Source organism: Condylostylus longicornis, unplaced genomic scaffold (assembly GCF_029603195.1).
Source record: "Condylostylus longicornis isolate FDR11 unplaced genomic scaffold, ASM2960319v2 ptg000040l, whole genome shotgun sequence".
Taxonomy (NCBI): domain Eukaryota; kingdom Metazoa; phylum Arthropoda; class Insecta; order Diptera; family Dolichopodidae; genus Condylostylus; species Condylostylus longicornis.
This window is the reverse complement of record NW_026578009.1, coordinates 6,167,220-6,181,355: the sequence shown is the minus strand read 5'-3', so window position 1 is coordinate 6,181,355 and position 14,136 is coordinate 6,167,220. Positions and strand designations below refer to the sequence as shown.

At 24.1% G+C, this 14,136-nt stretch overlaps 1 protein-coding gene across 3 annotated transcripts in view; it reads left to right on the top strand.

Annotated features, from left to right (window-relative positions):
- Window positions 1–1,245: 1,245 nt before the first annotated feature.
- LOC129609854 (A disintegrin and metalloproteinase with thrombospondin motifs 9-like) overlaps window positions 1,246–14,136 on the top strand; it is a 217,091-nt gene continuing 204,200 nt past the window's right edge. For 2 of the 3 annotated variants that reach the window (XM_055521992.1, XM_055521991.1), the window contains exon 1: window positions 1,247–2,058. The gene's annotated coding sequence lies outside the window, so the exon portion shown is untranslated. Of the gene's footprint in view, window positions 2,059–14,136 lie in introns of all 3 variants that reach the window. The other variant, XM_055521990.1, reaches the window with a different exon arrangement.

Below are 14,136 nucleotides of genomic sequence, written 5' to 3'. Positions count from 1 at the left end.
ATTTTTAATTTAAAATTAAAATGCTAATTCTAAATTTTTTTTTATTATCTTACCCACTTACATACAATCTATACATAATTTATATTAATTTTCTAAAATTTTTTTTTTAAGTGATCACCAATTTATGGTTATTTGTTTGTATAAATCCAAAAGGAATACACTCAACAAAAAAAAAAATTAAAATACAACATTAAATTTGTGACAAGTAATAATAAATAATTTATTGAATAAATCATTTACTTATCTATATTCATTCAAATATATATATATACATGTACAGATATACATATATACTTTTACATATATGAGAATCCGTTTATATTTTAATGAAATGAATATTAATGAAATTTTAAAATTAAAAAAAAAAAAATAAATAAAAACTTAATAAATTAGTAAAAATAATCAATAATAATATTTAAAAACTAATAAAAACTCTCCCAAAACACAACAACAAATAAAAGAGAAAACGAAAAGAAACAAGGAATTATAATTTAAATGTGTGTGTGTGTTTAAAAAAATGTTTTTGAAAAAAAAAAAGAAATAAATTTTTTTAACCGTGGCTACTACAAAAACACAAAAAAAGAAAATTAAGAACACAAAATAGAAACAAAAAATATAACAGAATAATTAACGCGCGCGCTTCTTAATTACACCACAAAAGTGTCATATCATATAAATTGTCAAAATAATATAAAAAATAAAATAAAATATTAAACGAAAAGGAGTAAAGTGTGTGAAAAAAAAAAACAAAAAAAAAAGAAAGAAATACAAAGAAAAAAAAAATAAATTTAAGCTAACCACCAGATGGTGCTTTAATAAAAGAGATTCTAATAATTAATTGTCATAAGCATAACAGTTAATTACAAAAACAAAAAGAAAGAGAGAAAAATTAAATAAGAAAAAAAAATAAAAAATACAATTTCGAAGCGGTGAAAAATCGAAACACGAGTTTTGTTTTGTGCAATTTCCTGTTCATTTTTTTTCTCTCCAATTTTTATATTTTTTGTAACAGTAAATCTTAAAATCTAAAATTAAAGCTTAAACACAATTTAAAATTAAATACACAAAAAAAAAAAAACAAAAAAACAAAAAACAAAATTATTTTTTTTTTTTATTTTTTAATTTTCATTCATGATTTTTCTTCTCTGAATTCACGTGTAACAGTAAAAAAAAAAAAAAATTTATTACGAGTAAGTATACTTGCTATATTGATTATAGTATTGCCGTCGTTGTTGTTTTTTTTTTGTTTGTTTTTGCCTCTTTTTGAGTTTTATATTGTTATTGACTTATTACTCAATAATTGATTTGTGAAAAGAAAAAATAAAAAATAAACAATTTTTTTTTTTTATATAATTTTGCTGAATTTAACAAATGTAATTATAACAATCTATATATGTATACATAAATGCATACATATACATACAGAATTTTTTTATAAATAATTTTTGATTTTACAAATTTAAAAAAAAAACGTACTCAAGTGAACTTCTTTTATATTTCTACTGGCACTTAAAAATAATTTTTTTTTTAATTAAAATTGCCTATAGCTTAATATATAGTGTAATTATTTAGTGTTTATGTATATGTACATGAGCTAGAGCAGTATAATATTGTGTACAGGTGCCAATTTGTGGGTTTTTCGTCGTCTATTTTAAACCTTGATAACACCACTTTTTCATTGTGTTTTTTTTTGTATTTTCATATTATTTTTTTGTTGTGTTCATGTAAATAAATATAGTATATTTACTAAAAATCTATTATATAATATATTGTATGTATGTAGATATATGTATTTAAAAAAATTAAATATGTAATATTATTGTGTGCGAAATAGTTAATTATATAAAAAATAAAAAAAAAAAATGAAAAAAAATATGCGTATATTTGCTACCTACACACGTACTTTATAAATTTAAAATATACACACAAACATACATAAACAAAATTTTATGTACTAAGAAAAAAATAATAAAAAAAAAAAAACAAAAATAAATTAAAATTAACATTTTGCTTTCTCGCGAAATTTAATGTTATTTTTTATTTTTATTGTGTTTAAAGGTGAGTTCAAATTAAAAAAAAAAAAAAAAAGAAAAAAAAATTTAAATGTCTACATTATATGTCAAGTTCATTTTTATTGATATTTTTCTTTATTATTTATTACTGCACATTATGTGTGTGTGTGTGTGTGTTTTTTTATTTATTTTTTATGATTTTTATTTCGATTAAGTAATAACAACTTTTTATTTTATTTTTATTTGCTACAATTTTTGGACTATGATTTTAAATTTTAGTTTGTACTCATATTTGACATCTATAATTGAAAATAAATGTGATTTCTCCCATACGAGTCCCTATATAATTCAAATATTTTTTAATTGTAGATCTCTTTTCAAGTCGCTATTTAGTCGCTTTTCTATTATGATGATTCGATTATAAATACATAATAAAAACAATATTATCCGTTGTTCTAACAATTGAAACATTCTTTAACTAGAACGGAACATGGAACCAGATTCTGTATCACACCTCTTTATTTAAGGAGGAAAAGAATCATAATTGAATCACTAAATATCACATACAAGTGTTTTAAAATTATCTAAAATACAGACACCATTCTTGTCTCCTTGTTTTTGAATTTTGAGAAAAAAATGGCATATCGAATTATAAAGTGGTGACCGACGGTTGTAATAGATACAAAAACTGTTCCTCAACCGAAGAGTCTCAGGTTCAAAATCCAGTTGGGTCATTATAAAAACTGCATTCATAATATTTTCAATATACATACAATTAGTGACTGACGAAATTAGAGCATGGTATGATCAATAATCAATAGGTCTACATCTCTCCTAGGGCAAAATAAAAAATAATAAAAATAAAAAGAAATGAGATTTCGATTTTGAAAGTGATTAAAAAATGTGACCTTTAAAGGGAGATACAAAATCTCTCAATATAATATTCTCAATTAAATTATAAAAGTCAGCTGCGATGGAAAAATTGATTACGCCAAAATCTTAAAACAAAAAAGCATATTAGATTTTTAAAACATGAAAGAATTTGACTTAATCGATCAAGTCTGACGCCAGTTGATAACGGCAAAGGAAAAATTATTCTACTGGGGCTGAGAGCCTTAATATCAATATAATTCTAATGTAAAAAGCTAGGCCTGTTTGCTTAATCGTTTTAAAAAAATTTCATTTCCATTTTCTTTCCTATCGAAACACAAATTATCTGTGCAATCGAAGTTCTTTCTTTTACTTTCATTACTATATTTTAATTAGTAATGAATTTCATATTCAAATTTAATTTTAATATTATGAAAAATAAGGCAACCCTCTTTTAAGGGAATTATTAAAATCACACAAAAATCATTTTATTCGAGGAGTTTTTTTATTAAAATTCACCAAATCATTGAATGCATTAACAAGCCGATGAACTAGAATAATTTAAATAAGTCATGAATATTTTAATTAAAATTCATTAAATGAATTACTTAACTTTAGTTTGTTTCTTTGAGCGCCTTATTAAGTACTTTATGAATAGAATTAGTTACAACTACCTATAAATATTTAAATTATGCTTAACCTTTTCAGTGCGCACTTATTTTCAGTGCACACATGTACGAATTTTGTCTCTTGTCCTTAAAAGAGCTTGTATTTTTTATTTTTTAATATCTCTGTTTAATAAATTACTTATACTCAATTATACTCAATTTTTTTACATTCTTATACTCAATCTTACACATTCTTATACTCAATTACAATCTTATACCTAATTTTTTTGCATTCGCTCTTTAGAATTGAAAGCAAACTAAATAAATAATTTACTAACGATCTCAATTTTAAAATATTGTTGGCCTACATGTTTACTAATTAATCAAATATAATATAATTTAAAATTCCGTACTGCATTAAAATATTTCTGCTTAATTTAAATAAAAAAGAAATTACAATTAACCCGAGAATTAAGACTAATGGCCTCAAGTAGATTCATTTATAAATATAAAATCTTTAAATTACATTCTTTTACTTGACCTTTATAAGAGATGACCGTGAATTAAATCCAATTGAAAAAATAATAATCTATAAGACCCTTAATGCAAAAAAAAAAAACAACAGTTCCACTCAAGGATTTATTGTTGAAAAAGTTATTTGCCTGAACAAATTAAAGATTAGTTATCACTTTAATGATTAGGGGAAAAAATCAGTTAATGACTGCAATAAATGACTCAAATCTAGGAAAATGTCAAAATAATTTTAAAACGGAAATATTTTTTTTGGAATTTCGTGAATAATCAAACGTATACTTTTTCCTATTTTGTAGAAGAGAAAAAATGTCAAAATTAAAACCATTTTTTATTTTGAAACCTTGTGATTTTTACCTTATTCTATTGCTTGACCGTTTTATAATATTGTAAAGTTTAATTAATTAAAATAACTAAAGGAAAAGAAAAGCAACTATTAATTTGCCTTATCCCAAACGTTCTGATACAAAAACTATTTCAACTGAAAAGTAGTTAAATAGTTGGTTGAAGAGGGAACTGTTTAATTCCAGTTGTTATACTTTTTATACACATTTTGAAATTTATAAAAAATAATTACAAAACATACTAATAATTTTTGATTTCGATAGCAATCCTAGTAACTCACATAGTAGCATGTAATATTAAAATTTTAATTTAAATAATAATTTGCCTAAAAATATGCAATTTTTAATAATATTATTACATAATTTTCCCATTAATAATTTATGATAATATTTTCATATTTTAATAATTTTTTCAATTTCAATATTTTGTATTTTTAACATATTCAACGTGAATATATTTATTTCCGCATTATTTTCTGTATATATACATAAATATATTCAATGAATGTGATTACCTAATTAATTATACACGAGCAGTAGCCATATTTACCCATTTTTTAATTTATACACACATGCTTAAAATAATATCGGTGATGATCACGTTTGAGTAAAAATAATTAATCTTATTATTTTAGAACCCTTCTGTTTGTAAGATGTGATCTTAATAGTAATTTACAGCAGTAAACAAACAAAAAAACAAATATTTTGTTTTTTTAATTTTTTCAAAATGCGTAAATTATTTGATTATTTTTACTAACCTAGTATATTATTAAGTAGTTAGTAGTTATTACTAAAAATTATTAATTATTCTAAAACCGTTTTAAGTGCTTTTGTTTTTTTGAAGTAAAAGACCTTCAAAACTTCAAATAGCACTCATTCATTCATTCGTTGTTTTTGTTTTTCTCTTGTCATTTTTGACTTCTTCTCTTCTGTACTGTACAAAATTTTTGAAAAAAAAAAAACTTGTACTTTTATTTAAATTTTTTTTTCTCCATTTCGTTCATTTTGTATTTTTGCATTTTTTGCTTAATTTTATTAAAATATTTATTTATTTATTTTTTTTTTGTCGGAAGTCAATGAATGTATATTTTAAAAGCTAATTATGCAAATCACGCTAATTTACTGTTTTATTTTTTTTCTTCTTAATTTTCTTTATTATTATAATTTTTTTTTTAATTGTTGCTCTTAGCGACTTACAAATTACGAAATATTTTCATTCAAAATGTTGACATTTTAGTTCATTAAATTAATCGAATTTTTAACGTATTCTTAAACGTTTGTCGTGTACGAGTATGCATACGTTTTTTTTTTTTTTTGGAAACATGGAATTAAATGTGAATGTACGTGTGATTAGTAAAATTTAATTACTATATTTTTAAATATTTAAATGGAAAATAATTTGAACTTAATTAAAACAAAAATTTTGAAAGGATTTTAAACAGTTGATCTTCAAGTTTAAAAATAATTTTATAAAATATTGCTGATTCTTATGGAATCCGAGTATGCCAACAAAATTGAACGAGAAGAAAATCAGCTTTAGCAAATGGGGGAATGTTCAACAGGAACCATTAATATATAAGCACAAACAAAATATCTTTTTCGAATTAAAAGAAATTTTTACTTCACTTTAAAAATTCTTTAAGTGATCTTCAATTTTTTTTAGATTTTGACACTTCTTCAGTGATTATGAACAAACAAAATAAAATATTAATAACATCTGGCTTGATAATGCGCAAAATATTAAAATAAAATATTAAAGTATTTTCCTGAATTGTCAAAACCTTAACGATCAGCTGATTTTGATTTTGGCATTTGATTTTTAAGTCAATAATTTTGGGAAATATTTACATGTCCTCCCAAAATTTTGAAGAAGAAATTTTGTGCGCGTCACTAAATCTTTATGATTTTTTCTGTCTTTTAAGACAGCGAAAATAATAAGCTTCTTGTCAAGACTTCAACACATTAAAACGCTGGCAAGAGAAAAACGAACACAATGCAAAAAAGAACGTATTACACATTGTTTGAATGAAAATTTACTTTGGCTTTAGCAACATGTTGCTAACGATACTTTTTAGAATTTTTACATTAAAAACTTTTTAAAAATTATATACGAGTATTTGATTAACATAAAATTGTAATATAATCTTTTACAACATTATGGTTTCTCATGTGTCAAATCCATTAACATAAATGATGATGCTTTGGCAATCCGATAAATCCTTCTAAAAATTGGTACATTATATCTGTGCTTCTCAAGCTGAAATTTTTTGTAAATTAATGAAATAAGTTTAACTCGATTTTAACCGTTTGGATCATGCCCTTACACCATGACAATCTAATTATAAAACCAGTTCTTAAAAAATTTAAAATTAGCTTTTAATATTAGGGTTGTATGGAAATACAATCGAGTAGCTATAATTGAACACAAGTTCATATTGTACACTAGACTCTCTCAAGTAGTTACAAACTCAATAACAAAGTTAATATATCCTCCGCTAAGATGTAGGGTACCTTTGTTGAAATTATTTTCCAATTGTGAAATATTTTAAAATTTTAGGTGTTAGAAAATTAAATAAAAATTTTGAATAAAGAGTTTTGAGATTAAAAAGTATCCATATTTTAGGCTATACGATACAGTCAAAGTTCCATTAAATGAGATTTTGTGTATTGAATATTAGAAGAGTGAAATGTTCAAGTCTTTGTACTATATAACAAGCGCCTATATTTATATTTTTGGGGCAGGTCAAATTTCAAATTTTTATTGTTTTCTTTATTCTTCCCTAGAATCAATAATTTCTAACCTACATTTTATACTCATTTCAATTGTACAAATGTATGTGCTTACTTTTATGAAAATATGGAAAAAAAAACTATTAAGGAAAGGTTATTGATTGATAAAAAAAAGAAAAATGATAAGACTTGAAAAAAAAATTTTTTTTTAATGTTTAACTTCAAAGCAAAAATTTACTAAAATTACGATAAGTTAAAAGATCACGTGCTTCCACTATATATCAATGTTAAATTTTTTAGATAACAAAAGAAAAAAAATTTTGATAATTTTTGGATAGCGCTGTTTGCTTTTTCTCTTATGATAAATTCTTTTGCAACTTTGTTTTTGGCAAAAAAGAAAATTCAAAAATTTCAAAAGAATTTTCGTTGTTACAGTTTGTATTGGCATTCCGAAACAAAATACCTTTGAATATTGGAAATGGTGCAAATTATTTAAAAAAAAATTTTTCCGATTTTAAATTTTTTAGAATTTAATTAACTTAAACGCCGCCGCTTTTTTGCAATATTTTAAATTGTTAAAAATTCTCTGCAATTGTACAAAAAATGTACAAAAAAATCTTGAAATTTGCGAGTATATTGGAAGCATGAACAAAGTTCTGAATAATTATTTGTTAAAATGCATAAGTGCCAAATTTTTGCCATATTAAAAGAATATTTTTAAGAGGGTTATTTCTTTTTCTTAACAACAACGCAATTACATTAAGATAATTTTGGTTTTCCAATGATTGAGTATGAGCTCAACGGGTGTTTTAGATAAAAATCATTTACTTGACTTGCAGCACTCAAAATTATGACTTCTTTTGCAACAAGAGAAGTAATTATCCTGAAATCCAAACTTAATTTAGAATAAAAATCAGCAATATTTTTTCTAATTTTCAAATGATCATTTAAAATTTGTAGAATTAAAGATCTAGCTGAATGATTTTTCTTTTAATACACTTTGAATTCATGGATGTAAATCTCAATACTTAATTAACATAATTATGGTCTTAAAAAAAAATTAAAAATTATTTGGCAAATAAAGTAAATCTAATTAGTTTTATTAAGGAACACTTACATAATAAGCTTAGCCAACTTTCCAGTAAACAAAATTATCATTTCTATTATTATATTAAAAAACAAATTACAAATGTTGAACACCTTAAAAACCTTAGATCATTTAACAATAATCATCTACTTATGTATGACATCATTTTTATAAATTAGATTTAATAATTACTTACTATTATCACCACTAATATACTATTCTCAATGGTGTCATAATTAATTCACTTGATTAAAAATTATTTAAATGCAATTTTTTCTCCTACACTGTAAAAAATTTCTATGGAAATTTACTACGAAAAATGTTGGCATTCGATTTGCCAACATTTACCATAGTAAAAATATAAGGCTGTTGTAATTTTGCAATTCATGATTAATTAAACATTTCAATTGTGTAAATCGTGCATTTTAAGTTGTAAAAAATACATTTAGAACAGTAATCTGTACAATTTCGAGTGTAAAAAGTACATTTGCAAATGTAATTTTTTACTGCTGATAAATGTGAAAATATTTTAAATGGTACTATTATTGCTAATATGGAAGGGCGAAAATTACCTTTTGATGTTGTAATTTGTTTTTGTTGTAAAGAATTTAAAAGAAATCTCCTATTGAAAATAATATACTAATAAAGTGCGATATCCGTATAATAAAAAATAAAAAATCAAAATAAAAAACATAACTTTTACTTCAACAAATTTGTTTAATTTTTAAGCATAATACCTGTAATAACTGCTACAACAAATACGGCACACTTTACATAACAAACAAGGCACACAATTTTGCAGAACTTTATAGGAAAAGGAGTTAATAAATTTGAATATTTTATCAGTCTTGGCTCAATAAGTATTTCTTCAACGACTTATACGCCTTTGGTGTGTTCTAATTGAATTTCATAAATATTTCCACAAAATGCAATTTCTGTATACGTTTCATTTAAAAGTATCGTACTAATTTATTCCGAAAAATACTTTTTAATAATTAATACCGCTTACAATTTTTTTAAAATATATTTAAGTTTTGTAATTTTAAACACTTATGAATTTTCGCGAATTATTATTGATTGTAACTTCACTCACCAAATTTTTTTTTAAACTAATTTGACAAACATAATTTTTGACACATATTTACTTACATTATGTATGTATAAACATGCATCGGCTGTTTTTTTAAATAACATTAAGCACGTACACATACCCTGCATTTTACGTCGGTGGAACAATTCAAAAAAATTCCGTCCAGAAAAATTCAAATAAATCTCGTATTAAAACAAAATTAAAAAAAAAATAAATCAATGAAAAATCTCCTTTTGCAATAATTAACGTAAAATAATTAATATATTTTACAAAAACTAAACCTAACATGCATAAATTTATATAGCGTAATTCTGGGGATACTTGTACGTCAAGTTAAAATATTTGACATGAGAAAAGTAGGTATATTAATGTATAATAGCTACAACGAAGAAGAAAAAACTCAAGTTTTTGCATGTTTTATAGAAAAGCCGTAATAAGTATTCTATTCACTAGCATTAATACATCCAAATTATTTGAATTTTAATGGCTAATAATGTACTGTCACATACTTCTTGTGTACTTTTCCATTCTGGACTGTAGTTTTTTACTATTTTAATGTAATAATTTACATTAATCGAAGCAATATACAGAAAAGTCCGTAATATTGCATAAAGAACGTAAAATTACTCGCCGAAAACAAGGTTTTTGGGACTTTTACTTAATAAATCGTTGTGAGTACTATGAATAATGTTGTAGGAAAAATTGTGTAAAATTACAGAAATTTTTTACTGTGTATATATAAGACACGTTTTTTTGATAAGATCTTGATATTGAACATTACATGAATACTAACATCGTAAACGCATATTCAAATATATTACATAAAAAAACAAAAATTATATTTCTAGAAATGATAGAAATTGTAATGAGCTTGAAAATTTTAAATAATTTCAAATTAACAACAACAATTCACAATTTAAATGTAATTAAATAATTTTAATGCAGAGCATATTGCATATCAATGTAGTTGATTAAAATTAAAAGTGTGTTACTAAATGATTAAATCACAATACTAAAAATTGTGTGATGACTATTAATAAAAATGCAATTTTAACTTGTGAGAGAGTGGAGAGTACAATCCTGTTGAAATTTATTATATCAAATAAATTATTAATGTGTACAAAGTAAAATTTTGGAGTTGACCGCAAAAAACTTCTTTTTTAGCAATAAACAATTTAATAATTGAAGATGAAACGCAAATAAATTGAATTAAAACTGTTATACAATTCATTTGTTTTATAAGATTGATTTTTGACATTACAAATTGAGTATGGTTTTTGATTAAAGTTCACCATAACTGGGTCTGGTTAAAGTATAATTCAATAGGAAATACTTACTACTAATTGAAACGAGAATAATTTGAATACTGAGTTATATGGCCACTAGAAACGTCACAATTGGAAAAATTTAATACATTTTACAAACACCAGAATGACAATTTAGATGTCATAATTTTTGAACAGATTTTCGGAAATTACATGAAATTTGCCAAAAGTTGTAATCCATAATGTAAAATGCGCATTAAATTATTTTGCATCTTAATAGAAATTGCAGTTAACAAAAACATTGCAAGCGATAGTGCAGAAAACAAAACGTTATTATTAATGTCAATTGTCAATTTTGTAAAAATTTCAACTGCTGAATTTGTTGTTTGTGCAAAATAGAAAATTTTGCAGAGGATAAATAAATTTTTATAACGTTTAAGTAAAATGTCAAATTGAAATTATTAAAAATATGTAATTTGTGATCGATAGATGTCATGGTTTTCGAACAGTATTTGACATTTTATACACACACTTAATTATTGTCACAGTTCTAAAATTTAAATTCATTCTAAATTAATTTTCGTTTACGGCAACTCTAAGTGTGAATTTAGGGTTGCCGTAGATTAAAGATAAACAAGTAAATATATTACTATATATAAAGGATAATCTAAAGGACGCGTGTCAAAACATAATAAAATTAAAATTTAAAAAAAAATTAATTTAAATTCAGTTCAAATTAATGCTGTCGAATTTAAAGTTCAATTTAAAAACTTCTATAAAAAATTCTTTGAAAATTAAATAGATTTCTTAACTTGTTTTTTTTTTTAATATTTTTGTTAATAAGTGCTTCTTTTCATGTTTTATTAAAATTCTTTTGAAATTATAAAACGATAATCGGAAAAGGAAAAAAAAGGCCAATGAATAGAAATTTTAAAACATTTCATTTTTAATCTTAAATTTGAAGAATACACAAAAAAAAAATTTTTTTAATTAATTTTATTCAAATGGACTTTTTATATTGTTTTTGCCATAAATTTTGTATTTATTAATTTAAGTGTTTGAATGAATTTTTAATTTTAATTTTTTTTTTATGTTTTATAATGATTGGGATGATGTTCTGCTCTGTGTAGTACCCAACTGTCGTCATTATTTATTAATATTTTTTTCTCATATTTTATTGATTAAATTTATACGATCTCAAAAAAATATATACAACTTTCAATATTTTGTACATTTAGAGTTGCCGTAAACAAAAGTTCAATAAAAAAGTTGCCGTTTTTGATTGCAATCAGAATTGGCCATACCCATTTCTTAATTAAAGCTCAACTAATTTTCTTAAAAAAAAATTAAAATTGTACTAAAGGATTCGAACTTACTAAGTATGAATGGCTACTGAGATCAATAATATAGAAAACGGTGTTGACACATTTATCGGAAAAATTCTCACAATTTCAAGTGTAAATTATGAATTTTTTAATACAACATCATAGTTGTGAAATTAATAAGTAATGTGCTTATTACACTAATAATTTTAACTTAATAGAAATTTCTTCACGCAACTGCAGAACATGAAGAAATTAAACTAGCGAAAATTTATCTTGGGACAGGTATTATTTTGTTTTCAAAAAAAAAAAATTAATTTTTTGCAAATATTTTTAATAAAGTGATAACAGTCACTTTTTTGAAGTACTGCCATCTTACATATTTAGTTCGAATTAAAAACTTCAAACGTAATTTTGAATTTTCAAAAACATCCTTTTGATCTAGTTTTGCTTTTTCTTATTGTTAAAAAAATAACATGAAGTCTAACTCAAAAAACTACTGAAGTCGAACTAATAGATCACTAATTATCATTTACAAATATGGTCACTTTACAGTATAAGTGTTGGGATTTCATTACTGAAATGTAAATTTCAAATTAAAAAAACTCATTCTTTTCTCCAACAACCTTTGAGTAATTTAATTTTTTGGCATTATAAACGTTTCATCACTTGTTACATTACAATGTTCTTGTTTTTTTAGTTTAATTTTATATTTTATGCTAGTTAAGCTCTTAATAATTAGAAAAAAAAAAACTTATATATAACTAGTACGTACATTTTGTGTACAATCATGTTAACAAGTAAAATTTTAATTATGTTGCAAATACATGAGCATGCTAAATACTCAAATTTACCGTTATAATTCTTGATCAGTATACATAATATAAAAATATTATAAAATGTTAGAGATAAGATGATTTTAGTGTAAGATTTTAATTAAAATCATGTTTGTTGAATGTGTTTTTTTTTTAATAAAAAAACTAGATAATAAAAAACTGAGGGTAATAAATGAGAAAAGTAACTTTCAAGATTAAATAAAGTTGGGTCAAACCAATGGTTTGTATTGTAGCACTTTTCCCTTCAACAAGTGAAAATTCTGCTTTTAAATACAGTCTATATATAGTTATCACACTATTAAAATTATTTTCATTCATAAACGAAACTATTTCTAGGATTGCATATATTTAGGATGAACGATTTATGCAGTTTTTTAAATAAAGCGAAAATTAATATAAAGAGGGGTTAACATAATGCTCGATTTTAAGGGTTAATTGTGTGAGTTAAGAAAAATAATTATATTTTTTAATTTTACGGAATTTACCGTTAGCTTTTTGCGTTTATAAAAATTTGGAAAAGCTTGCGGTTTCGGAAATATAAGGTGTCAAAAATTCAAATTTTACGAATTTCAAGAGGTGATAACTTGAGAGGGGGTGGAGATGGAAAAAAATTTTCTTCTAACAAAATGAACTATTTATTAATATCTAAAAGCTCCTAAAATTTCAAGCTTCTACATTCTGGGGTCTAGAAGAAAAACGACATCAAAAATTTGGAAAAAAAGGACTTTAAATAACGGTAAATTTGAGCGGCCATTTTGTTTTTCTTAAGTTGAACTATAGTATACCGCGCAAGGGGAAGTAAGCCACTGCCTTTCTGCGTTTGCAAAATTTCAAAAATGCTTATGGTTTCATTGCAACAAATATTTAAAAAAGGCCATTTTTAGGGTTTTGGGGGGGTATAACTTCTAGAGGCGGGGAGATAGGTAAAAATTTTGTTCTACGGAAATAAGTTTCTAGTGAAGATCTATGTACGTATTAAATTTCAGCTTTCTATCTTCAAAGGTGTAGAAGTTTTGTAAACAGACACACGGACGGACGGACGGACGGACGGATGGACGGACGGACGGACGGACGGACGGACGGACGGACGGACGGACGGACGGACGGACGGATGGACGGACGGACGGACGGATGGACGGACGGACGGACGGACGGACGGACGGAAAAGTGCTAAAAAGAACAAAATTAAAAAAAGCATTAAAAAAAATGTGAAAATTTTTTTCAATTTCGCTATATAGCCAATGGAATATCGTCTATATGTGGAAATCACTTAACTAATCTCTTCTTAACTACATGAACTATTTTTTTTATAATATAAAAGTTGGAATAATTATAAGCGCCTCATTTGTGTGGGTAAGAAACAAAAACAAACTATTCCACTTTGGAACACTTGCGGGATTTTTAATTCTCTATAAAATACTCTAAGACAATATACTAGATT